General features: G+C 44.2%; 1 protein-coding gene and 1 long non-coding RNA gene across 5 annotated transcripts in view; one reads left to right on the top strand and one right to left on the bottom strand.

Moving 5' to 3' along the window:
- The window catches only part of fut8b (fucosyltransferase 8b (alpha (1,6) fucosyltransferase)), a 99,559-nt gene that overhangs the window by 31,367 nt on the left and 40,856 nt on the right, over nt 1-27,336 (bottom strand). Inside the window, exons 8-10 of one of the 3 annotated variants that reach the window (XM_088361016.1) lie at nt 21,639-21,831; nt 18,343-18,405; nt 14,380-14,464 (exon numbers count right to left, since the gene is read on the bottom strand). The gene's annotated coding sequence lies outside the window, so the exon portion shown is untranslated. Of the gene's footprint in view, nt 1-14,379; nt 14,465-18,342; nt 18,537-21,638; nt 21,832-27,336 lie in introns of those variants that run through there. The other 2 variants (XR_015854258.1, XM_088361015.1) reach the window with 2 other exon arrangements.
- On the top strand, nt 10,676-20,860 carry LOC148381851 (uncharacterized). 2 transcript variants are annotated; one of them, XR_015854260.1, is made up of 4 exons: nt 10,676-11,459; nt 15,842-16,474; nt 18,368-18,541; nt 19,446-20,860. It is a non-coding gene; the product is annotated as an uncharacterized LOC148381851 (long non-coding RNA). The 2 variants fall into 2 exon arrangements; XR_015854259.1 differs by lacking the exons at nt 10,676-11,459; nt 15,842-16,474 and adding an exon at nt 16,481-17,218.

Raw genomic sequence — 27,336 nt, forward strand, 5'->3', positions numbered from 1 at the left:
ACACACACAGAGCCATAAAAATTACACGCATCAAATTAGTGGGGGGCAAGCAGGTGGTAATGGTTTATGCAAACAAGTTTCTAATTAGAACTGGGAGACATATGATTAGCAGTCAAATTCAAAAAAGCATCCATCATTCTTGTCTTTTATGACTTTTTATGTCCAAATAAAAAATGGGGGCCCGGGCGACGGCCTCACCTGCCATCCTAAGATGCCTCGTGATGAGTGAAGGTGGATTCCAGGCGCCGAGACGTGTCAAGGTCGGCATTTTAAATTCGCTATGTCAGTGAGCGTGATGAACTGGCTCTGCATTGGGGCGAGTGTGTGTTTGTGTCACACACAGGGAAAGGGAAAAGAAGTCTATTGCTTTCAGGCAGCTGCGGATGACAATTTATAGGGCGTGTTAGGGGCGTTATTTAAAAAAAAGATCATTTATTTTTGACGCGGCAGTTTTGAGGAAGACAATTTTTGCGGGAAGCCAATATCATAAAAGAATCCGTCATTATCTGTGAGAGTTTGGACTAGCTTAGACTCCTGCCAGCTCTGTGCCCCCTTTGGAATGAATCCCAATGACGGCTGACCTTTACCAGCCTGGGGTGCAACGGTTGTCAGCGTGGGTCCGTCATAACCGCGTACAGCGCCGGCCGACCTTCCCCGAGTAGTCTGGAAGAGCTTAATGAGAGTCGGAATACACGGGAAAATTGACGGCTTTTACCGATTAAGCCAATTAACTGATTGACGAATAATTATGGGCGAAAATGGAGTGCACTATTTGGCAGTTGTTTACTCCAAATCACCACAGTTAGGACCCAAAAACAGTGTGCTGTGCCACCACTCGAGCAATAAGCTCTCAATAAAAACTCCCAGCTCAGCCAAGGCCTTTTCACCTCACTCATCTTCTGTCCCAGAATTTATGATGTGCGGTTGACTCCCATTATACCCAGGCTGAGGAAAAAAAAAAAAGAAAATTCCAATACGAGCCAAGGTGGTCTCTTTCTATGTCTTTGACAGAGGAGATGAAGGCAGTAGGTGGGCGACTCAGAATATAGAGGGAGGTAGGAAGAAAAAAAAGAAGAGAGGGTCAAAATAAAGAGTGTGTTGTAGGTAAAGTGGAAGCCGGGGAGGTAGTAATTGGAAGAAAGATGGTGGCTGTAGAAAGCAAGGCAGCAGGCGGGGGGGACGGCTGAAGAGTGCTCCCCGAGGGATGCGAGTCGGGACTAATACAGAGGGGCACTTTTATACAGAGCAGCTCCAACCGATTCATCACTTTCTGCTACATTAGCTCAACTCTTTGTCTTTGAACCACATCGCCTTTGCTCTGTGACCTCAGAATCCCCGCAGCACAGAGTGACATATCCATTTATTTTACGGTCACTCTTAAAAGCTTGCTTTTCCCCGAGCCGAGAAGGGATGGAGAGAAAAAAAAGTCGAGATGTAAACAACATGGCCGCCCTACCGTTCATCTTTTCAATTAAAAAGACCGCGACATTTTTTTTTTTTTTAAATCCTTAGACGCTTTCCCTCAAGGCTGCTTAAATAAGTGACATTTCCGAAGCAGCCCCTGACCCCCCCCCCTCCCACTCCAGTCCATCCCTTCAAGTTCCTTCTGCATGCTCCAATTTCTTCAAGACTCCAAAATGCCCAAAGGTGCATCCTTCTGTATTCATCCATGAACTGACGACAGCTATGAATAAATATAAATGGAGACTATGAAATAAATAATTGACACACAGAGACAGACTGGAGCTTTTGTACCAGTGCACCTGCCGGCTGACAGCAACTCCTCCCCCCCCACACACACTTCTGCTTAATTCCACTCGCTGGCTCCCTCACATCTCCATTTTTTTCATCATGCCTCATAACAAACATCATATTGACGGAACGCTTTGTCCCCGTCACGGTTTTTGTGCTTCTGGTTTGCTCGCTCGACTTCCCCATTTTCTCACTCGGTGCCTTACGGGCCATCGGCTTACACTCGAATGCCCCCCCCCCCCGTCTCCGCTCGATTGTGACCTCTTTGTAGGTTATTTTGTAGATACGGGGCGGGGGTTGATGTATGAAGCCTGGTGCCCAAGTGCTATTACTCTGCAAGATGCAGTGGCAAATGCCATAATCTCTTTTGACCGCTTCAATAAAAGTTTAATCTGTTGTGGCAAAAGAGTCGCCGTCAGCAGAGCGGAGGGTTTGGGCTTTGCCGGAGGGACGCCGTCATCACTCACGAGTAGCCACCCTTGGCTTGCTTGAACACACAATATTGTATGTTGTTAGTGGAAGAGGCACCTGACACACTCTCTTGCTCTCTCGGCCGTGCTTGGGCCGAACTGTTAGGTTCTATTAAAATAAAATAAATTTTTTTAAAAAAGACAGCCTAGGTGCAGTTATATATATAATATATATATTATATATAAAATATATATATAAAATATATATATATATATATATATATATATATATATATATATATATACATACATACATATATATATATATTAAAATATATATATAAAATAAAAATTATATATATATATATATATATATATATATATATATATATATATATATATATATATATACACATACGTGTATATATATTAATATATATATATAAAATAAAAATTATATATATATATATATATAAAATAATTATATATATATGTATATTAAATTTAAAAAAAACATTTAAAAAAACAATATATATATATACAAAAAATAAAAATAATATATAACATATATTAATATAATATTAAGGAGAATGCCCCCAGTTACTGTTCTCTAACAAGTTGTTGAAAATGTGTTCAGGAGATGGAAAAATTAAGATGGAAAAGCAACAAGGCAGTCTTGCCCAACCCCTAATCGATTAATCAATGAAGAGATGCACGCCAAGACTTGCGCATCGCATCCTGCTGGTCGTCTATCTGCAGCAGGTGCTGACAGTCGTCCAGACAGCGTCGTCCATCAATCTTTCTGCTTGCTCAGCAGGCTTTTTGCATTGCGTTCCTGATCCGCGCCGTCCAGCCAATGCTGGCTAACCAAGTGACGGGAGCGCTTGACAGGCGAGATGACTGACGGCTGTCATTTCAGACGACAAAGTTAGTAAATCGAAGGTTCTGCGGTTGAATGCCTTGACATAAAAGCTTCGGCTGGATAAAAGTTCCAGAGCGGTGTGGAAAATGTTTTCGTCACGTGGCCTTGGTCTGCACACACATAGCAAAGACTTCCATATTTGGGGCGAAACTATGAGACAATGAGAGACCCCGGTCACATGAGCACATCTAGTTCTTGATGTCACTGCTGGTATGCGCTGGAATTTTATCATGCTGGAGGATCTTCGAGTTGCCGTTTATCATCGTTTGCAGATGCTTTTGCAGGGTGGCGGCGTAAACAACACACAAGCCCTCTGGGACGAGATGCAAATAGGGAAGAAAGTTGTGTTCGGCTTGTTTCTGGTTCAGGGACAGGTTGATGCGCATCAAGACACGAGCCAGCCCGGTTCCAGTTAAGTAGTGCTGTATCAGCTGGGACCGCATCAATAGTCCGGATGAAAGATGGCTTTTGGACAGAACACAATGAGGTGGGGGTGGCTGAGGTAATGTGGGCGGACTTGGCAAAGTCACCGAGGCCGCGGTGGGCGTGGCCGCTCGCCGCTGCCATCGCTAAAAAATGTTTGCGAGTCTTCACACAACATTACGCTCGGAGTCGAGAATCTCGCAATGAGGGAGGGGCCGGCGGAATAATCAAAGTCCGCTTGATAGCTATGATGCACACGCTGCGGGATGCGTTTTGACGCCGACGACGGGGAGAAAACGGCGCTTTCCGTTAAAGACTTGCCCGGAAATGCAAGCTATCAATACGACTCAAGCTGAGGAATGAAACGATTCCTCAAAAGCAAATCCATCCCTCAGGCACTATTAATGGATTCAATTCAGCAAACTGAAGCATGGTGAAAAATAAAAAGTCCCCAAAAATAAGGAAGTCAACAGGTCTCGACTGCTCCGGATTCCTTTGCCTAGCCGTGTTTCGGGTTCGGGGCCGTCAGAGTGCATTGGAATGATTACCTGTGCGACAACACGCGACTGTCACGCAAATTCCTGATGGAGCCGATGCGTGTTATTGCTTTAGATCGCCTTGTAATCCAAACGGGCGGTGTGTCGTCTGCTGCATTATTGATCCGCTCGTGTAACACAAACACAATAAAGAAGCGTGACAATAGCGCTCCGCACGCAGGATATGAGTCGGAATAGATTCCGAATCATAAATAAATACGGTCCATCTGGGAACCATTTAACGTAGGAGCAGAATAAAAAATGATAAATGCAGTGGAGGGAAAGAAATGTATTGATGCTGTGCAGATTTGTTGCGGGGAGAAAATATATCACCAGCAGGGGGCGTTTTCCTGATAATGTATTTTCAATGAAAGTACAAAAAAATGTGACACAGCTAAAGCGTTTTGTGATGCACTTAGAAACCGCTTCCATAATTTGCATTATTTTTTCCATGATTGTGTTGAAACATTTCGAATTTTCCTCATTTTCTCAGTACCATCCTTCTTAGTGGCGTTTTCATTACCTCCGGTAATTCCAGTTAGATTAAAACGAAGCTATCGCATCACTAAAAACATTTTAAAACCAACAAGGGAGTTTGAAGTTTACAATAATAACACTTGTCTCAATCAATCATGATGAAACAAAAAAGGTGCAAGTTGCCATCTTGAGCTTGACTCAATGTTGATAACAATCCGCGGCCATAAATCTCCTCCGTGGACGTTTCGATCTTATCCCTTCCTTACTGCGGTGTCTGGTTTCGTTCTCCTTCTTGTCTCCGAGCCGAGGACGGACGGGCCTGCCAGCGGCTTGGCTTGGTTGTCTGGCTCCGCGCAGCCTGGTCATTACCGCTGGCTAACAAGCCGAGCGCGAGGACGTCTAAGGCTGCTCTATCCCTTAACTAACAAAGAGAAGGCAGTGGATTCGGTGGCGCGGACTCCTGCTGGACCTATAATGGCGCTTTCTCATTATAATCTTTCTCCTGGGAAAAAAAAAAAGGAACATGCTGCGTTTCATGTCCTTTTAACTCGGCTTTGCGGGACGGCAAGGGGAGCCGGGAAATGCTTTGAATTAACGTCCCGTGGCGACGGCCATGCGTGTGCGTACAGGTGGTTTTCTCACTACTATTAAACTGGAGACTTGGATGCATTTATTGTCATATTAATGTCACGAGAATTGGTTTGCCTCTCTGCATGGACCTTCATTCTGCGGATAAAACCGTGTTCCGAAAGTCGACGAAAGAAGGCATCCCCTGAATTATTTTTCCAATGTTTGGCTTAGTTGATTTGCTGTCAGATTTTCGGATGGCATGTTCAAGTGGAGCCGGGTCCAATATAGTGACTGGATCGCTTGAGTGACACATAACCACTTAACACCCAAGGGCGATCGAGACACTTCTATTAACATTACATAAATGATTTTTGGAACGCGAGAGGAAGGAGTAGCTAGCACTGCTGACAGATCCAAAAATCGCATAGCCAGTTTTACATATTTGTCAATGTGCAGTCTCAGAGGTGTTGTTTGGCGACAACGAAGGAGACTAATAAAATACTCGGGCCACTGATTGAGCACTCTTTTTATTGATTTCCAATTGCCTAAATTGGAGCGGATTACATTTTGGCAGGATTTTTGTCGACTCTGCAATTAGCAAGTCAATATGGCTGTCCCTGGATGAGCAGCGTCATTGTGTCAATTTATTAGGGACACGATCCACAAACTCATCCGTATGCCAATTTAACATTGCAATAAACTCTTTTATGAGGATTGTGTTGTTTTTTTATTTATCTTTTAGCTCAAACAAGCTGCCTGGCTCAGTTCTGACAGTCTACAGATGATCTACTGTACCCTATTAGCACTCGGGAACACCGCTATCCTTAATAAAGTCATCTCACGAAGTTGATCTTTGCGCATGGAGCAGTGAAGCCGCCCAGAGACCAAACCACAGACCCCTGGTAATGGGTCTCATGGGGGGTAAGTCTAAACTGCTCCGCACAGTTGTAAACGGGCTGGGATTGCTTCACTTTCCATTGCAATGAAACCCAATAAGGGCACATGGGGTATATGCTTTTATAAAATTCCCAACAAATATTGTCAATGTTGACATGGTCGAGCATGTGCGATCACGTGAATATGAATCACGGAAATGATGAGGGCATATGCTGCATACAGGCGTGAGCGGATGTATTAATGTGTGCATGTCTAAGCAGAGCTGAGGTTGGTGAAGCTTAGCCGGCTGTGGAATGTAAACTAGCCACTGCAGCACTCCTGCCTGGCCGCAGTCAGACGTCGCTCCACCCGGGGGGGGATCCCGAGGTCCGTCGTTTAATCACTGCATCGCCCCCCTCCCATCTTAACAACCCACCCGCAGTCAAACGCCCCAGCTCACGTTGCAAAGTTCCATGCGCACCTTTTACTTTCAAGCAGGAGCATTGATTGGAAACATAAAAGCCGCAGTCGTTTATCGTCCATAATCACTTTGCGGCTTTTTTTTTTTTTTTGACAGCCGTGCGCCTCATGCCGTCGTGTCACATCTATCTCCGAGCAGACAGTGGCCCAAAGCAAGGTTAAGCACTTTCATCTAATCTGATGACAAATGATTTGATTAGGTTAGCTAGCGATTAACCTCTTCGTCTACATTTTCGGTACCTGTAACGGAGAAGCCCCGCCCCCTCGACTCACAAACGTCAACTCGTCTTGATCTATTGTGTCATAAGTGTGTGTGAGCTCGTCGCAGTCCACCGAGGGACACGATGACGGCTGACTCCCCCATTAGCCCAAATTAGAGCCATTTTTCCAGCATTCTCGACAGAGCCGCCGGCGACGCCGTGTCGTCAAAGCCATTATGGAAAACATGCACTAAACTGATTTAACTTTGCAAATACCATTAACCGGTGCCCCGAGATTATAAATATCCCACGTTCCAATCTGAGGGGGCAAATGAGGAATCGTGTTAAGAAAATCTTGCATCAATGTCAGACACTTGCCAAAGGCAGAGAGAGGGACGAGTTCGAGCCAAATAAAATGGCGGAGTAAAAACAATCCGAGGGCCCCCACATGACCCAAAGTGCATTTCCACTAAAAGGGACTATCAAAAGCAGCCTAATGAACCTTACTCTTATCAATTTATGAAAATCATTGAAGTCACCGCTAATGTAGCTTTTAAAAAAAAAGAAAACGGTGCTCTGGCTCCATTTATCACCGGGAAGAAAAATGCTTTGGCAAGCATTTGTTTTACACGGCGGAGTGACAATTTATCAAAACAAACTTCACGATGGTGGAATCTGCCATTTTGTCCACTTATTTGTCTGTATTGCAAAGCCAAAGCGCCTCCGCCCCCCAACAATCTCTTTACCTTGAGGGTTCCTGTCGAACGGTAACAACAGTTGCCTAGCAACAACATTTCCACCCTGCAGAAATTGAGTAGATTATTTTTTCTTTTCCCGCTCACAGTTCATATTTTGGAGAGAAAATAGATATTTTAGTTTATGGTGCAAATATACAGTACTGGCTTTCCAAAGTCATATCTATTTGAGGATTTGTGACGTTAACTCACACAGTTGCCATCCCCGTATGAACCTGAAAGAGGAATTAAAATGTTTTGTTTTGGTGAATCACTCGATTTGGCGTCATCAGATATTTTCACATTTAACCCGCTGCCGATGATACAAAGTACGATGAGGGAGGGGGGGGGGGGAGTCAAATCACTGACATTTCACAGAATCAATCGGGAGTTCCAAATGCCACGTCGTGAATCAATCAACCGATTGGACCTTAGCAAAAGGGTACTTGTGAGAATTTGCTTTCCTCGGTTACATTTGCAACACGAGCGTGGAGAAAGACAAACACAAGGTTGGGCTGCTTTCCCCCCTTAATCATTTTAAATCATAACCTAGCCTCATAATGCAAAAAAAAAAAAGAAGTGAACTCGGAAGCCAAAGTTCAAATCGGGCCCTCTCACAGGTCTCGCAGCCCGATGCCAAGACAAACACGGGCACGCTGGAGACGTGTCACCGAGGCCCACCTAGTGCGCCTTATGCAAATATTTATCTGCATTCACACTTGGCTTAATTTGACAAGAGCGACCCGGACTGGAATAGCTTTGGATGCAAAATGGTAATTACTCCTAAACCGAGCTGGAATAATGAACTTGTTAGCATGCTCGGCCTCCTGGAATTCATTACGGCGGCGCTGATGGATGAAGCAGAACCTGCTCTGATTTCATTCCGAGGTGCTTCGAGGCCTCCCTTTCATGCCTTTGACACGTCCAGCTATCAGTCACTCGGCAATCGCGACACACGTGCGGCCAAGGCTCGTGCGTCATGTGACGAGACGGACACCATTTGTCACTGTGTCATGCGGACGGCGCCGCATAATAAAGCGAAAAGGGGAAGCGTTGAGCAAAAGGGGGGAGAACCTTGAACGAAGGCATTGACGGCAGTTTTGCTATTAGATGACAGAAAAAATCTTTTTCATATTCAATAACAGAGATTGCAGCGATCGGACTGGAGCCGGATCTATTTTTAAAGCGGATAAATGCTCTCTATGGACCATGTGACTTGTTGGCACGACCATTCTGGTGTCATCCTCTCTTGAGACGCCGGGAGGAAAATTTTTAACAGTACAGAACAAAAGTCGATACTGGCCTCAAAGTATGGCCGAGTCATTGATACGGCCGACCCGATGCTCCGTCTCCTCTAAGCACCCATCAATTGAGGCAGTGAAGCCATCAGCGCCCACGCTCCACCAGCCCGCTTTCTCGCACGACTGGCTCGCTGCGCGTCGGAGCTGTGATTGGACTCTCGGCATTAATGAACGGCGACCGCTCGCCAGTCCTCTCAGCCGTCAATCTGGATGGATGGATCAGTGTGGGCTCCATCCTAATGGGGCTCCCTTTGCCATTTCTCTCGCTCCGTCAGCTCGCCATCACAGACATCAGGGGGAGGATCTAATCTCGGCCTTTCGCCGCTCCGACCTGCCTGGAGTATCGCGATTGGGGGAAAAAAAAAAAAAGGCCCGGCTCACCTTCCCATCAAATGACCAAACAGAAACTGGATCAAAGGGTGACATTTGAACAATAATGAGGAGAAAAAATAGTCCCCGAGACATAAAACAGAAAATGCGCTGGCAGACTGTAATTGGGGTTTTAATGATCATAAACTGCTGTCTGATGAAAACTGGTGCGTCCAATTAATATTTTTTTCTAAGTAGAAGACTATTTTTAAGCTATTATTCAAATCTGCCTTGTGATTGGCTTGCGACAGGGAGAGACTCCATCTATGTCAGTTTGATTTAATGGCTTTAAAGGGGTAACATTGATTTTCCTTCTTTCCTGTCATATGCTCGGAGGATGATTGTTGCGCTCTTTGTGTCATGTGGTTGACGATGGGAACGAGGGGAGGGGGTCCAACTGGGAAAGGTTGGATTGAGCTGGGATTAAACCATAGCTGTGAACACAAAGCAAACAAACTTTGGAGTGACCAGCATCTCAAAATGGCCGCCCTTGAAGGCTCCACTGTACTGTGGTAATCAGGTCGAGGGAGACAAGTAGTCCATCTTCATTGTGCTAATGACTCCACAGAATGCGTTCACCCAGCAGGGTCCGCAATGCCAGCCTACATGAATTTCTTCCGCTCCATGAGACGAGACTTTATGGAAAAAAAGCAGACTCGTGTCCTTAACCCCGATGTTTTATTTAAAGAGTCTCTGGGTGCTTGGACTTCATTTGCATACGGTCGTCATCCCTTCGTGAGATCTTTGGTGCCTGATTCGCTTGGAAATTTCAAGTGTGCGGCTAAAAAAGTAATTTATTTCTCCTCCCTCTTCTGATGGAGTGGTTCTTATCATATTGAAAGCCCTCAGGGCGGGGCCGCGTCCCACTTTGATGATGTCACAGCTCGGAGAAGCGAAGGGGGGGGAACAGGTCAGCGCATGTGCCACGGACATCAGAAGCCGTCGGCGGTGCGGCGCCATGTCAGCCGAGCGAGCGCCGGGCTTTTGTGACGAGGCACGGACAGACATGCGCGGGGGCCAAATGTGACAAGGCGAGCGGAAACGGGGATGATTAAAGGCTGCGGGCGGGCGAGATGGCGGCGGGCGGGCGGGAAGAGACACGACTCGGAGGGAAGAAGAGAATTGGAGCGCTGTGAAGGAATATTGAGAGGAAGGGAATTAAAAAGATTGGCGAGGGGAGGTCGCATGTGTAAAATTGGAAACCACACATGGTCGGACGACGGATTTCAAGAGGAGCCAAGATGGCTGAATTAAAGATGAAAACAAGTCAAGAGAGATGACCATGTGACCCAAATTGACCAGGCTGAGGACAAATAAGACGCTCCGAGATTTGCGGTAGCACTCACAGCAAAAGTGTGCGGTGAAGAATACGGGAAAAAAGACGCGCAAGTGTGTATGTATGTGCGTGTGTGTGTGTGTGTGTGCGCCTCGAGTGAACTGAACTTGTTTTATTATGAGTGTGAAGCAGGCCAACACAGAACAGAAGAGCAAAGTTGCACTGAATAATTGAATGATCTTTGGGTTTTTGTGCATTTTCACTGTGCAATGAATTCATGGTATCTGCTTTAAAAAAAAAAAAAGACTACCTTCACTTTGAAGTTACGAACTGGAAAGTTTTACGAAGACGCCAGTTGACTCTTAACTTATTGCTTGTATTTATATTGCTTTCTTGGGGGTGGGGGGGCTTTCAAAATGTGAATAATTTTGACCTTTCAAGTTCCACCCTATTCATAAATCATGACAACCTCCAAGTCAAGCTATATTTCAATGTAGGAAATGTAAAAATTGTAGACGGTCACCGAGTATTCCGCCAAACAGTAAACTAATCATTCCTCCGAGTGCTGTCCTTGAAACTGTCAACTCGGAATCGATCATCGTCAAAATTGAAGAAAGACATGCCGTTTGGCTTCGCGCCGTCGATTCAAAGTATCGTCACGGACATCTTTTGAGAACTGACCTCCGGTCAAAAATAAGTCACGTGCAAACTGTTCAATTTCTTGTTTTTTTCTTCCCTCCGCAATGTTTTCATTGGCTTCGGTTATTCGGCGATACTGAATGTTTCTACTCTCCGAAAACGATTTGTAGGCAATTTTTCCATCGTTTCCAGCGGGGAAAATTGCCGGTGGCTCTCGGATAAAATTTGCAACGCTCAGATTGGGTCCATCTGGACAATCAGTGGGAGTGTAGAACCTAACAGTGGGAACAGACGGCCACCTCGTGCACCGCTGAGCTCCGGCCAATGTCATGTGACTAACTTGAGTGGAGCTGACTTGCAAACGGAAAGTAAGTAAGTCGTCCGTGCGCTCACCTAAATGGGAGGTGATCACATTTAATAAATAGAAGGGTCAGAAGGCGAGACGGCGCTTTATTAAGTTATTCCTGCAATTCCGATTCCATTGTCGGGAGCCGGTGAGTAAGCATGGGGAGAAATAAGGACAGATAAAAAACTTGGATGGTGACGTTGTTTATCGTGATGGTCATTAAAAGATAATTTAACAGTCAGTCTTGACTGGGGCGGATTAGCGCATCGCTTTTGACAATCGTTTTGTTACATTCGTTATCGCCCGCGCTACATTCTGTTCACTGACGGGAAATTAGACGTGAATTAGGTGAAAGTTGAAGCTTTGTTTTAATATACAGTTAATTTGCCGGCCAGCTCGTGCTTCGGTTAGACATAATGGCTAAGAAAGCGAGGCAAAGGAAGATCAATCATTTGATTGAGCGGACGAGGGGAGTTTCAATTTCATTTGGAAGGCGCAAATGTAGGCAGTATGGAATAAGCCCTGCATGTGGAAATGCAAACACTCGCTCGCTTTCAAAGTGAATTTTTGCACCGCTGAAAATCTCAACATATGTCTCATATTACAAATGTGTTGGACACCTAAGATATTAAATCTTTAATAGCCATCGCATGGATTTTTTTTTTTTCCAGGTGACAAATGTTTACGCCTTGGCAACAAGGTCTGCGCTCGCTTTGTGTTCTTGTTTTATGTTTAATCGATCTTGCCTTTGGTTATCTTGGCATTAAATTAGAAATACAATTACTGTAGCCTCTGTCGACAAAATATGAAATGACTGCATAAAAATCGACCTCGGTTCGCTGATGATTTTTTCTATTGCTTTTGGCGTGGAGCAATATTTATATACTAGGTAGTTTTATTTATTTATTTATTTATTTATTTATTTATTTGTTCGTATTTCTAATTTACATTTATGTGTGATTATTTGTGATTATTTGTGATTGATTGATTGATTGATTGAGTGATTGATTGATTGATTGGATAAAAGCTCCCCATTCTGAAATGCCTCGATGTACATTCCATGTAAAAATGAGTTCAGGTGAATGATTTCAAAATGTGTTTGTGTTATGTCGGCATGAGCGCGGTGCCAGAAGCCTTTTGAGGAAGGAGCATGTGTCCGCTCTTGTGTTGGGTCACAGATGTCACCTGCTCCAGCAGCCAGTCTAGCGCAACTCGCCGACCCCCGCCGCTCGCCCACATGCCCCAAAGCGCCGGAGAAAACAAGCTCGCCATGTTGTTAGTTGTTGTATGCTTTGCTCTGATAATGGGATTAAAAATGCGGCGCGCTGAATTACCGCAAAGGGCCGCGGCAGTCCTTCCAACTCAAACTGAACGCTACCCGGAGCTTGTGGCTATACGTGCCGCTTTCCGCGGTCCTGCCAAGTGGCGGCGATGTTAAGTTGGCGTAAATGAAATGCTACAGGCTGGACCAGTAACCTTAAACAAAGCAAGAGCCAGGAATTGAATCTTACTTAATATCAACCACAAGCGAAATTAGAAAACCACCATGCGTAACCACGGAACAAATCAGCCAAGGGTGTGTGGGCATGTGTGTGCGCGTCTGTGTCATACGATTTTTCGATTGTTAATCTTTGAAAGGAGCTTTGTCAATGGCGTGGCCGTCACTGTTGGAAGGCCTGAAATTCCTTTTTGCATGCCTCACCACTTGTTTGCTAGGGAAACCCACAATGCTTTACCACAAGATTAAACCATGCAGATTGCTGATATGTGCATTTTTTTTTCTCTCTGACTCACACACACACAAAAACACACCCAAGTGGACAATCTGTTGGACGACAAAAGTCCACGCGAGTCCCTTTCAAGCGTATCGAAGACCAGGAAAAACACATGCAATTGACTTCAAACAGGCTGACGGGGGATTACGGTTCCGAGTCGCGGCGTAGCAAAAACAGATTGTTTGGGACTAAATGGCTTCTCGATAAACACGGGGGGGTAAAAAAAATAAGTGTTTGGTAAATAGCACACAACAATGCAGGATATTAAGCAAATGTTAGCGGAACTTTACTAGCGCTGTCACTGCAGCTGTCAGCTCAAGACGAGAGAACTCATCGGGAGTCACAATTAGGAAGTTTAAAAAATAAAAAAGTCCGTGTTGACCATTGAGGAGGGCTGGGGGGGTTGCTAATCCACATGACCGGCAGACGAGGTAACAAAAAGAAGCTTGGTCAAGAGTTAGTGGAATTAAAGCTAAGCCTATCCTTTGTTGTTATGCTAATCCACGAGACAATCATCTGCAAGCGCAACATCGCCTCTGAGATGAATGTGGCTCGGAAAGAAAAAAAATAAAATAAAATACAGAGCCTCAATTAGTCTGCACGTTGCCAGGAGAGAATGGCGCAAGGACATTTCTGCACAGACAAAATAAAAACGTTGTTTGGATATTTCAGAGCTGTGGATCCCAATGCACGAGGATATTTAGAGAACCTTGACGATCACACGGCTGACCTGCCGTCTTGCTGTAACATTCCTCCTCCTCCTTCTCCAGAGGACAAATATAGAAATTCTATGCGTGCAATTACCTCTCAAATTAAGATACCTCTTCGTTAAATGGCGAGGGACAGCTCTTGATAACAACTGGATCGCGTCGTGCATTTCTAATCCCGATAATTAGACGACACCAAATTGGATTTCATCCAGTCTCCACAAAAAAATGACAATAACCAAAAAAAATAATATGCACGAGGGAGGAGGTGACATCATGTGACGGGACACTCATGCGGCGACATGACAGCTACGCCTGCTGCGAACGGCTCCCCTGCTGCTTTGCCAAGGACTTTGCCATAGGTAAATGCCAAGGCTGCCACTCATACGGATACTGAATAGGGGACTAAAGGTCACGCGCAAAAAAACCACCGCGCTACTCAGACGCGCAAAGGAAACACGCCGATATCCTAAAGTCAACTCAGAGTGACTTACGAGTAAAGTGGCTTTTGCTTTCCAAATCTCGCCCGACTGTAAAACACCATCGAACCTCTTCAAAATAAAAGAAAAAAAAAGAGGACACTTACCGGACGGCCTTTTGGGGTCCAACCGACGGAGTTCTCTTTTACCAGCGATGCTACGGTTGCTCCGGCAACACAGAATCATTTAGGTCTGCAATTTTAAAAAGAGATGTGAAGTTGATGGAATCGTCAACAAACATGACAGCAACGCGTGTTAACAATTCATCGTGTATGGAGACAGACAAATCGGAAGTCGGTCCATAAGCTCACCGTGCGTATTGATATTTCGGGCGTTACAGAATGCAATATCTTTGAGCAAAGCTTGCTTTATTAGTGCTATAAATTTCGTTTACTGCTCAATCAATAGTAATGCGATCGGGGAGAGATACTTGTCAGGGTAAACAGACCACCTAGTACCGAGAAATATCACAACATTGCGAGGTCCAATGGGAGACATTCCCACAATTATCCAAAAGGGGACGTTGCCTCGAATCAAATCTATCATGATAATCAAATCGGAATTGAATCGACTGCTTTGCGACTGCTAATTATGTTGCAATAATGCCGCCGCTATTTAAGGCTTGCGGGCGGTAGCTAACAATCAAGTCAATCGGAGCTCACGTTCGACTAAACCGCCTTGCTTGTAAGAAATCGAAAATGGTGATGCGGGCCGGTTACACAGTTTCAAAATCGTCCAATTTTATCCGATGATCATTTAGCGGGGATGAATACCACGCCAGTTGCACAAAACTGAGCTTACGCCACTAATGTCCCATGTATTATTAAAATCAAATTAAATGTTAACGCTTGGAGGACGGCGGATGCTAGTCACTTGTTATTCTTCAGAACACTGCACATGAATACATTTGGAATGACCAAAGACTAAAACCTGACGGCGTTCCATTTGACTTTTTTTTTTTTTTTTTTTGGTGTGTGCATTACGCAACGGTGAAGCTGTCAGATGACATTCATGAAGTTTTTGCGCTGTTCTGTGAATGCTTGCGACTGCCGGCTACAAAGGCAGCGTTTGCCCTACATTCGCCGTGCTCACAGTCTGATTGTTTGCCTGCTATCTTTCTCAGCACCATGCTGGGTCAGGTGAGGCAGCCACTGAAATCCAATCAAGCCAATCCTTTGCAATCTTGCCCAGTGTCTCCCATGGCAAGCAGAAAAGTCACAAACTGATATAAAACCAGATTGCTGATGAGGGTATCAAGATGGGAAATCAAACACCTCACTCCATATTAACTCGGGCTTCATGCTAAATGAAATACCGGATCCCTTTCAGGGCAACTCATTGGAGCTGACTCGGAATTCTGACCTCTCAACGGAGGTCATAGATATGAATTAGTAGTACCTCAGGGATCAACATCGTTGCCACTAAAATTCACAAACAATTGTGTCATGCGAGCTCAGTCTTGTTTTTTTTCATGTCAGTGGGCAAGACCCATTTGGACCAGCGTCACTCTGATTATACCGGTCAACATCTGAGTCTCTGCTCGCATTTAAATTTGTTCTTTTTTTTTAGGGTAGGGACATGGAGGGAAGAGAGATTTGGAGAGAACCATGTGATGCGACGGTTTGGTGCCTCAAGTTCTGCAGCTGTCCCAATTATTACCTCGTTCTTTTCCCCCCCAGATTTCTCCTTCATCCCCATCTGCTTCTTTTTGCCCCACATTTTTTATGTGGCACCCAACCGTGGATGCCACTAGTGGGTTTGTGCTTTCAGGACACTCCCATGCTGAGAGTGCTACAGAGATGGATGTGCCAGTGTTAGAATGGATGCCTGGATGGATGCAGTCCAGCCTTGGGATGGAGACCAATGTGTGCTGAATAGCAATTAGACGATGCACTCGTGTCAGGTAAATTGAGTTTTAGCAAAATTTCTCCTGTGGTCCCTGTCAGGTCTGGTTCCGGTATCAATAGTGCTGACAGAGTTGTTTTATGGACCATAGGTACTGGAGATCCTGGGATTTGTGGATAGAAGGCATTTTTACAGTTTTGAAAGAAGTATATGGACCAAGTTAATGTACAATATTAAATGTTAACTTATGATCGGTCCAGCAGTATTTCTGGACATCTTAAGTAAGGAGGGACAGAAAGTTGGAAGACCCACATTGCCAGCTGCAGCAGCAACAATTCTTCTTGAAACACACATACAGTAAGTCAACACACAAAACGCACACCCTCGCTGTTGAAAGTTGAAAGCACACTGCAAGCTGCACGGCGTCCGTGCCGGGCCGAGCCTCATCGGGACGGCGCGCTCTTTGAGGGGCTCCCCGAGAACCTCTGACAGGTTGCAGCAGCCGCGAGAACAGGGATTGGAGCGCTCTCTCCAAATAAATACGCATTCTAACATGGTACCAGGTGTAGCAGCTATCTCAAACTTGGATTCACACACACACAGCGGAGCCAATATCAAGCATTATACACACACACACATAGTACACGGAGCCAAAACACTGTGACGGTTGAAATTAGAATGTCTTTTCATGCAAACAGAGGCGCCTGCTGTGCAGGTGACAGGCTGCTGCTGCTGCTTCTGCAGACGGCATTGAAATGAAAAACAAATCCAAATGCTATTTTAAATAAAATTCCACTCAGCGGAGGATTGCGGCAGCCAACTAAACACGGGATTGGCTTATGCTCGCGCCACTAATAGGCACCCTGTTTCATGCAGATAAAACTGTCTGACGAGTCACCGCCCAGTTTGGCTCGCCGTGCTTGATATCTGACCTCGCCGGCAAAGTAGGACTAATAAGTTTAATGAAGTCATTAGTCAAAAATGATGACAGACATGTTACGGAAGGTGGAGGCTCAGATGAAGGGCGGAGGAGGAGAGAACTCAAGGGCCTTGTGGAAAAGTACACAACTTGCAGCAGACATTCCTGTGAACTCGCCAAAGGTGAAGGATGATAACAATCTTTGCTTTGTGGGGAAATAATGCAGAAGAGTTGAGATGCATCTGCCCAGCCCTGGCAATATGTGCGACTGTTTACTTATTCATGAATAGATTCGGGCCGCTAACTCAATCAGTCACGTTATCGGGGTGGACTTTATTACATAACATTAATGATGCATTGCTTTCCATGGGTGTCGACTTTCTACCGCAATGGCATCAATTCACATGAGAGTACAATAGGTCCTGCAGTATTTTGTATTCATTATTAGCATATTTATACTCTAAGAATGTTATTCAAAACATCACCAAAGTCTATAAAGCCATGTCTAAAGACCGTGCATAATGTGATTAAGAAGGTTGACAAGCAGAGAACTCTGAAGAACCTCCAGCATGTTTTAGGCACAAACAAGAACGTTTGACAGCCACTTTTACCCGAATGTATAAGTTTAATGACGTGAGCCACGATGAAAACAATCAATAATAGTCACGGTGCGATATTGCAATGATTATATCAGAGGATCACAACCACACCTCCACTTGACAACAAACGCACGCCTGACCTGGATGATGAGCTCATGCAACATGCAGCAGCAACGCATCCACAATAGAGGCAACAACCAAAATGTGTGCGGGGGGGGGCACCCAGTTGCATTGCAGTGCGTGGGTGGAGGTCACACATATGGACCGCCAACAACACGAGACGAACAGTTAGCTTCTACGCTAAACGACTCGTAGCAGCATTTAGCTTCAACTAATGCCGCAAATCAAAACGGAAGGCTGCATGCAAACAACCATGACAGTTCAGCAGCTGCGCCGGGTTTGTTTACCTGCTGCTCTTCGCCGCCTTACTGACAGGAACAAGCGACAATGGGAGCGGTGAATGGGGAAGCACGTACACGGGTCGGAGCGCAACATCCTTCCGGAGATTAAATCAAAAATAACGCGATCGAGCAGAGAGCTGCTTGCGCCACCGCCGATCGCGCACCGATCGCGGCAGAGGACGCAGGCAACAGGCCGGTGATGTCGCGTGCTGGAGGTTAACGGGTGTGTGTGTGTGTGTGTGGGGGGGGGGGGGGGGGGGGGTCTTTACGGACCGCTACATAGACAGAAAGAAACGCGGTCCTTACCTGGACATGCAATCCTGACTTCCAGAAGCATCCGATCGGGACTGACGAGGCTGCAGACGAACTCTGTGGATGCAAGGGGGGGAACAATGAGTGCAATCTGGAGAGGCGGCCGAGAGAGTTACTGACACACTGGGGTAAAGAGTATGAGCTGCAAGGCTGGACTGTGACGATCTGCCGGTGTCAAAAATGACTAGGGAAGGTAAGGATCGTACTTCCGGAAAGGGCTTTTCACAATAAGAACATGTTTGGGGTTGGGGTAGCGCACATTGGAAGAGGATTAGGGCCAGTCAAGGAAAAAAAAACAGGTTGACAGAATTCTGACTCTTTTTTTCCACAGAACTCCGAGATTAAAATCAGAATTCTGACAAAAAAGTCAAAATCCGATAAAATCCCAAAAATCTTTTCTTTACTGGCCCTAATCCTCTTCCATACATACAGTGGTAATGTATAAACAATAACTAATTTTTATTGTTTTATAATTGTGGATTTCACATATTATTAATGTCATGCTTGTTTTCGAGAGAATGGCGAATCACTCATGCATTAACACCCCAGCCCTGTTATCTGATGGTGCCCCCCCCCCCCCCTCAATGGTTCTGCGTGATACTTTCTGAGCTAATATTACGAGTATATTGTTGCGTCTGAACATTTTGATAATCATCGCTATTTTGATAACCAGCCGAATTATGGTCAGGGGAAAAATAATGACACTTTAACATGTTCCATACTGTGACCCAAGAAGCTATTTCTGTTATATTACTACCTAATAAAGTGTAGTGTATTGTTTTTCCTGAGATGAATTTCCCCCAGGGATGAACAGTCTGATGATTCTGTTATACTATACTAATGGTAATATGAATGCTTATTGTACCGTTTATAAGATTAAGAATCAGCATATATCATTTTTTTTAAATACAACAATTACGCCAATGACTGTTTTGTTTGATTATTTATTCTGAAGGCAGCACAGTTTTGTTTCCGTTGTGGTTTTGATCCTGTCCCCCTCTCTTGACTGATGGTGAGCCTAGTCGTTGATCAGTGAGTGGGCAAATAACAGCGCGCCCTCAAGTGGTAGAAATGTGAACTACAACTTTTTATGACAGATTGTCCAGGAGTGGAGGACGAACGACGGTCAACAACAACCCCCACTGGGTAAGGTGCACGAAATTCAGTGCAGCTCTGCTTACCTTCAGTCTGCAAATTAATGGCCACCAAAGGTATTTAGCTATTTACCCGCCCACAGATAGCAGATTTCCCACTCCAGTCTCATCCCGAATTTCATTACAAAGAATTTAAAAGTCAATTTTCCCCTAATATGTCCCCTTTCAAATAACACTGAACATTACAGGGTCCTTATCGACGCACGCTCCTCTTCATAACAATTGGCACAGTTACATTTCTTTTTCATTTAGGAGATAAGCCAAAGCAAAGCAGCTTCTGAAGATTTTATCTTGCATGATAAATTCACAACAGGGGGAATATATACAAAGTGCTGAGGATAACAACGCCCCCATTGCTGCAAGTACAGAAGAGAGGGAATTCAATTCAGGATGAGTCACTCAACACTCCTGCAGATTTTTACACTTGATGAATTATTTTGCATGAGAGTCGCCACCAGATTGTTTCAAACATCTCGAAAAAATGTTTTCATGTTTCTACGCGCATATCGGAGACATTCATTTCTGCAACGTTCAAGGACTAGGAATAATCGTGTGAATGTGACAGGAAAAGCAAGCAGGTGCCTTTCATTCAGGAGTAGAAAACAAATAAAAGGGATTGCTTTTGTTCGTTGGAAGGTCAACCAAGATTGATGCAATGGTTTGAGTATTCCCACTTAATGAGCATTTGCGCAATGTAATTGCCACTTAAGTGAACAGCAATTGGGAAAAAAAAAAAACAACATTTTGAATTTTCACACAGAGCACTTTGAATGAATGTTACTCAAAATTGGTTCAAAAGCTTTTGCACATCAAGACTGCAGCTCAATGTCAACACAGATTGGATGGATGTTCTTTTTCCTTACACATCATTTGATGGAATCCACCCACTTTGATTATGGGGGGGGTGCTCACTTCCACAACTAGATACTAAAAGTAATTTAATGCCACTCGACTGTTTGCTGAATGTACGTACTGTGCACGTGCCAAGTAGATCATTTATATGCTGCTGTCGCTGCAAAAAAATAGACATTACGACGGTATAAAGGTCGACCGATTAGGCCCGAGAATAGCATTGGCCCATTGGTGGAGTCCGTCACGCTGCAGTAAACTACAAGTGTAAAGTCTGCACATGGCCACACTCAGCAGTCCTGCCCTGGCGAGAGCTGCTTATTCAGTAGTTCCCAAATGCAAGATTCAGATTAAGCGTCACTTTCGTTTGAGTAACGTCGTTGCAGAAATTGCTATTGATTGCAAATTCAATCCAAACAGCTTCATGTGTTTCCTGCGATATGGTTGAGTGTGTTGTTACCTCTTTGCACAATAGCTGAAAAGGAATACGGTAAATAAATGAAAGAGTATTCGTGGGTGTTAGTGCCTTTTCTTTCGCCATGAAAAAATTTTCTTCACAATAATTGCTCTTTAAAAACACGATAATATTCATACAGTGGAGTAGTCAGGCTGATCCTTCACTTTTTCTTAGTTCAGAGAGCGGAGTTATAAATATGGTCCAGCACTGCCACCGTGTGGGGAAATATGCACATTACAAGATGTGTACTCTCCGAACGGGCAAAGAGGGTTTACTCTGTGCTATAATGTAATATTATCTATTTATTTACACTATTTGCTTCCACTTTGTTCCTATTTTAGATTTATTCCAGATTTGGTTATTGCTGATATCACATGTAGGTACAGCTCAATCAATCAAAGTGGAAAACTAAATATATTTCTATGGGTCAATTCATAACGTGAAACAAATAATACCGTTTCAATAAATAGACTAAAATGTTTTCTAATTTTGAATATAACAGCCCCCTCCAATTTATTATCTTAAGAAATTAGAATATTGCATGAGAAACAACTGAAATGATTTTGAAATATATGAAGTGCTAATTGCCTCTCTGATAGGCCCTCCCCCTCCAAAAACTTTTTAATTTTTATTCCCGGAACCAGTTTATGGTATTAACGGAAGACAGGTTTGTTGCACTGAGCGGTTTTGAACGCTAGATGGCAGTACAGTATTGAGTTTGCTGATCTGCACTTTAATAGCACCCTTATAGCTCATACTTGAACATTTTTGTTCACATTTCGATAACAAATCACTCACACTGTTCTCCCAAAGAAAATTAGCGATTTTACCTGTTGTAAAAGTCCAGATTTCTTTTTTTTGGGCCCATTTTTCATACCAATGGCCTTGGCTGGCTTGTCATGACACCACTCCAGCAGATGTCAGCATCACTTGCAGCCAGCACTGGCGCCTCATTAGCATCCGTTGACTGCAGTCTGCATGATTCCATCCCTTTGGCATCCTTTCCACCAAGGGCCGATTTGTCTGCAATTGCAGTTGTATGATTTATACATGAAGGGAATGAAATGGGAGGAGAGGTTCTGTATATTATGGAAAGCAAAAGAGTGCTTGCCAGGAGATAAAAATCACAGATGCATAAGGATCTAAATCATTTGCATTCTATTGTAGTGTATTGGTTCCATATGTATGTTGAAGGTCACAGTTGATCTTAAATAAACAATGATGTGGTGTTATTCATAAACCGTATTAAAACACATTCAGCGCACACATTCTTCCTTTCACGGGCGGCTCTCAGTAATTTCAATAAAGCGGCATTTTCCAAAGATAATAAAACGTGATTTCAAATGGCCTTCATTTGAAACACTGTTGACATCAGCTCGACCTATTACCGCGACGCGCTTAATGGCTCTTCCTGTGTTTGCTGTTGTGAGGCGAAGCGGCCTCCACGGGCAGGCTCGTCTGACATTTCGGTTCGATGAAGAGAGGACATAAAGCCACGGCACAATGAAGCTCATCAGCCACCCTGACAAAGTAACAGCTAACCCATCTGACTGCTTTGTAAAAACAGGCCCAGAAGGTCAATGGCTGTCCTCAGATTAAATACTCCATTCAGGAGTAGCCCATATCTTGGCCGCACATCCCTTGTCAGCGCCACAAAAATCATCGCGCCAAAGGACCGCCGCATCGCAGCCAGCCAGCCGAGTGCGGCGCTCAAATGGATGGGAGGGAGAAACTGTCACCATATTGGTGCCATTGGACCATGTGTACTGAGGGGGAGTGGGATGACTGACACTTCTAATTTGAGAGCTGGTGGGTTATCTGGCCAATCTGTTACTCTGACAGGGAGATGTAGCTGTTGAAAATAGTTGGAGAAGACACCCAGGCAGTGGAGAATGTGCACATATTTATTATTATTATTATTATTATTATTATTATTATTATTATTATTATTATTATTATTATTATTATTATTATTATCATTATTATTATTATTGTTATTATTATTATATTATTATTATTATCATTATTACTATTATTATTATTATTATTATTATTATCATTATCATTAGTATCATTATTAGTATTATTGGCAGTGGAAAGTATGCACATATTTATTATTATTATTATTATTATTATTATTATTATTATTATTGATGTTATTATTTTATTTCATTTTTTTATTCCACACATCAATCACCTAGTAATTTCTTTAGAAGTTGCTTTGAGATTCTATCCTCCAGCATGTGCGGTGGGGCAAAGCACACAAAGAGTTCAGAGGCTTCAAAGAACTTCAGTATCGAGAGCGTGGAGGAATTACGGCGAGGAGGAAGATAAAGAGAGGTCACTTTTTTAACCTTTCTTATCAAAAACTTTTTAGTCTTAAAAGTTTGACTCTCAACTTTGGAGTCTGAGCCATGTGGGAGCTTGTGGAGTTGGAAGAAGAAAGTGAATTTTGAGGGGGGGAGGGGTTGCAAATCATACCAACAACTACGATCACTCGAGCTTCAGCGAGCCAACACTCGGCCATGCAACAAAAAGAAGGGATGGAAGAAATCCTCTCGCAGCTTATCGCCTCCACCGTAAAGCGTGTTGGGAAAACAACTGTTGGGAGATAACAGAGGGGTAATCAGCGATCACATCGTGTTGTGCTTTCTGTTCGGGTGGAATGACGAGCTACGAGGTAGCGACGGCCATGTATTCATGACAACATGGACCGCTGGAGACAAGGAAACTGAGTGTGTGTGTGTGTGTGTGTGGTAAGCATATGCATAAGTCAGCGGAGGATGAGGCAGTAAAGATGTCGCGGGCGGCTGTCATACCGCCAGGCTCATTTGGCAAGGGCGTCTCCTCCCTTCCGACTAAGAAAAGAGAGCGCTCGATAAAACTTGACAGCCGCCCCCCCCCAGTCTAAATCCAGACACGTACTCAACCTCTAAAAGATGAATTCGCTCGATAATGGGAGAGAAGAAACTTTGGTGAAACACACCAACTCACACCTTTTCATGTTACTGTAATTTTCAACAGTCAACAAGATAAAGGTAAAAACGGAAACGTACTTGGCAGAAAAATCACTGTTCCAACACTCCGATAAAAGCGGCTGCATTAAATTTGCACTGTATTAATTCTCTGCCGCCAATTACTCAACATTCAACCTCCCGCCCTGTTATCACCTCTGATGTAGTTAGATCTATATCGACGCTCATTTGCCAATATTTCACGCTTTCCCCTCACCTTACTACAGTGCGTATAAAATAGCGGCTTTTATCGCTAGCTATAAACAACGAAAGCCGTTTCTTATAGCTTAGCTGCGGCGGCGGCGAAAATATAATAACACAAATTTAAGTGAATGACAACACTCTTACAGGGTCCTTAGTGACATTTTAAGGTAACTTTTAAATTGCCAGACAAATTAAATATTGGTAAATGTGACATGTCTGACAAACGGACTTTGAAGGCCGGGAAACAAGCACGGAGGGCCACAGCGGGACGCTTGTCACATTACCGCCGCATGACCGGTCGGGATTTCTGTTTACTGTGATCTTGTTAGTCATACGAGTGGCCGGCAGGCTAATTTCTGCCACCATTTTATTCCGTGCTTGCTTTGCACCGTGACCAAGTCACGCAGAGAGCCAGCGGGAAGAAATGTGCCTCATATTAATAGCTGGGCTCATATTACATGTATGATGGATTGCAGGCTTGTTAGAGTCTGCAGATGAAAGCTGGAGATCGTTTTTTTTTTTTTTGGAGCCCGCCACAAATGAGTTCTGGCTGACTTCCATCTCGCCCGACTGACCACGGGATTTAACACTCAACGCTTTCTTCAATTTGGCTTTATTGAAGTTTGTAAAAGCTTCCGCCTCAAACATTCAGTCTGTGTCTCAACATATTGGATCACCTTTTCAGTCTGTCTCACTTCATCCTTGTTTGTCGCCGCTTCTCCACTTTCCCGTTTCATCACGCTGCCATTTTTCGCACCTAATCCTTCGACTCATCCCCCGGAGCCGAGTCCGGCGCCGCCTCGAAAGCTCTCCGATGGAGACAATCAACAGTGGCAACACAAAGGCTTGCTTTCACTTCCATCAAATGCATCCTTTTGTGGCTTTTTTTACACGTAAGGTGAGGAGAGGGGTAGATTTAATTTCGGTTTTATGAACAGCTCCTCGTATGGTCGAAATGAAAGAACGAGCGGCGGTGTTTTATTATCTTTCCTGGGGCGCTGCATCGTTTCGCTGCTAAATAATTCCAACATGGAGGAATGAGTTGTATCGGGCAAAATACACTGGATTTTCAATGTTACGTGGTCAGACACCCAATCGAATTTCAAAAAGTCCTATCATGATTTCCTTTGCTGGCCAACTAATTAGAAGTCGAACTTGAAAGAGTTGCGAGGGACACAGTCGATGAGAGCGGCAAGAAAAAAAAAAATCATCATTCCGTTCATTAGTGGTGGTGAAAGTGTCCAAATTCTGGCCCTACTCTGGAAAATGAGCACATCAGAAAAGGCTTGCTGCGAAGTAAACAACAGAGCATCTGTGTTCTTGGAGATGCAAATGCACAGCCAGGAGGGCCGCGTTCCAAACTCCAACCAGAAAAGGGGGGGAACAAATTGGAATGTCATCGGAGGGAGATGGGTGATTCAGCCCAAAATTGGCTGAATACGAGCATGAAGTGCGTTTTTGGAACTAATCTGTGACCTTGTACTATCGCTGCTATCAGACAGAGATAAATGCTTGTGTCCCAGCTTTCCGTACTCTTTTATTTGCCCTGTCATGGAAATAAAAGGCCTTATTTAGATGCCAAAAATTGCTCTGCATCAAAATTGTCAAAATTTCTACCGACGTCCTATCGTCAAACGGCACAGGTGAGAAAATCTCCCGGGAAAAGGAGTCATCCCTGTTGCCTTCATGGTCACACTACTTATCATCGTAATTGAGAACATAATCCTTTTCCCCATCAAAACCTCCCCTCGTGATAACGAGCCCATTTGCTGGCACGTTGGGTGTCATTACTCATGCTGTAACATTAGTATGATTAGCATGTCGCGACACGCTTCCTCACTAGCATCAATCTATGTGTCATTATTACCGCAACTGTTCTCGGCGTTATTGACGTGGAGTCAGAATGTCGGAGCGCTTTCAGATGGCGGTTTGGTCATGTGAGGTCTATTTATTTGTCTTCCCTACAAACTTTCCCATTTCGGGTAACTATTCTACCGCTTTGTTATCCTCGGGCACCTCTTAGTGAAAATTGTCATCATGGTTTCTTGGCTCTGATGCTTCCGACAAGATACAGGTAAGTGAATTTCACCATGAAACGAAGAGGAAATGTTGGTGTAAATAACCGGCGGGCAAAGGAGAAGAAAACAAACAAGGGCGATGGCGACTGCTATTTATGAAGGAGCTGAGAAAACAAAGCAGTGCTATGAAATCGATCGCTTCCTAAATCACAACAAAGACATCCACGAGAGGCTCCTGGCACAATTCCAAATCATGGAAACCAACACACACAGACAAGCACACACACTTTGTGGGTAAACACACGCCCACTGACAAAACAACAATGCAAACCTTTGGCTCACACACACGCACACAAACACACATCCCGTAATCATCATTCCTGTCACATACGCAAATATACACACGCTGACAACTTCCCTTGCTGCCACCCAATCACATGAAAGAAAACGCCCGCCCGCACACTTTCGCAATCCCTCACGCTAAATAAACAACTTCAATATTCAAGCCGTCGATCTCGTCGTCTATTGCGCAACACATCCTTTAGCCAATAACTGGCCTGGGGTAAAAGCCACCGAGCTCATTTGCATCTCATTTACATAAACCGCGTGAACCTGCTGAGGTTTGATCGTACTTGTTTGTACGTGGCAGGCTTTCACTCCATGGAGACTTGCTCTATTTGCGCCAGTGGGTTCCTTGCCAATGCTGACTCGGCAATTTGCATCATGTGTCTGTCACTCGGGCGGTTGAGAAGATGCTAGCTCAGCTTATTTTTGGCCACCAAGGGGAAACACTTGATTCATCTACACTGGGTCATCTGCATGGACTACCACCAAGAGGCTACATGGTGGCTATTTTCTCTTGAGGGGGAGAAAAGGAGGCTCTTGATGGCCAATCAATACCCAGCAAGGACTGCACTTAGCAACAGTGAAGGATGGAATAACACTGTGTAGTGTTTGCCTATTTTTTATAACGATGCTTCTTTTGTGATGTATTGATCATCACGCTTGGTGATCATTTGACGGTATATAAGCAAGAAGAATAGAATTGGATTTTTTTTTTTCACGTTTACGGTTTTGCACTCGTGAAGAAGCAGAGTCTGAACAGATGCATATTATAAATCTCCGTCACCAACGGGAACTGTGATGAAACATCAATAAGATGCTCCTTCATTGACTTATGACCTACTTCGGTGCTCTGCGCTATTATATATAGCATTAGCAATGGCGCTAACATTTGTTTTGATACATGTTACTATTTATCAGAACGGAGAGTAATTTGTTTTGGTTTTCTG

Source organism: Syngnathus floridae, chromosome 19 (genome assembly GCF_059516105.1).
Source record: "Syngnathus floridae isolate MCC-2025c chromosome 19, RoL_Sflo_1.0, whole genome shotgun sequence".
NCBI lineage: Eukaryota > Metazoa > Chordata > Actinopteri > Syngnathiformes > Syngnathidae > Syngnathus > Syngnathus floridae.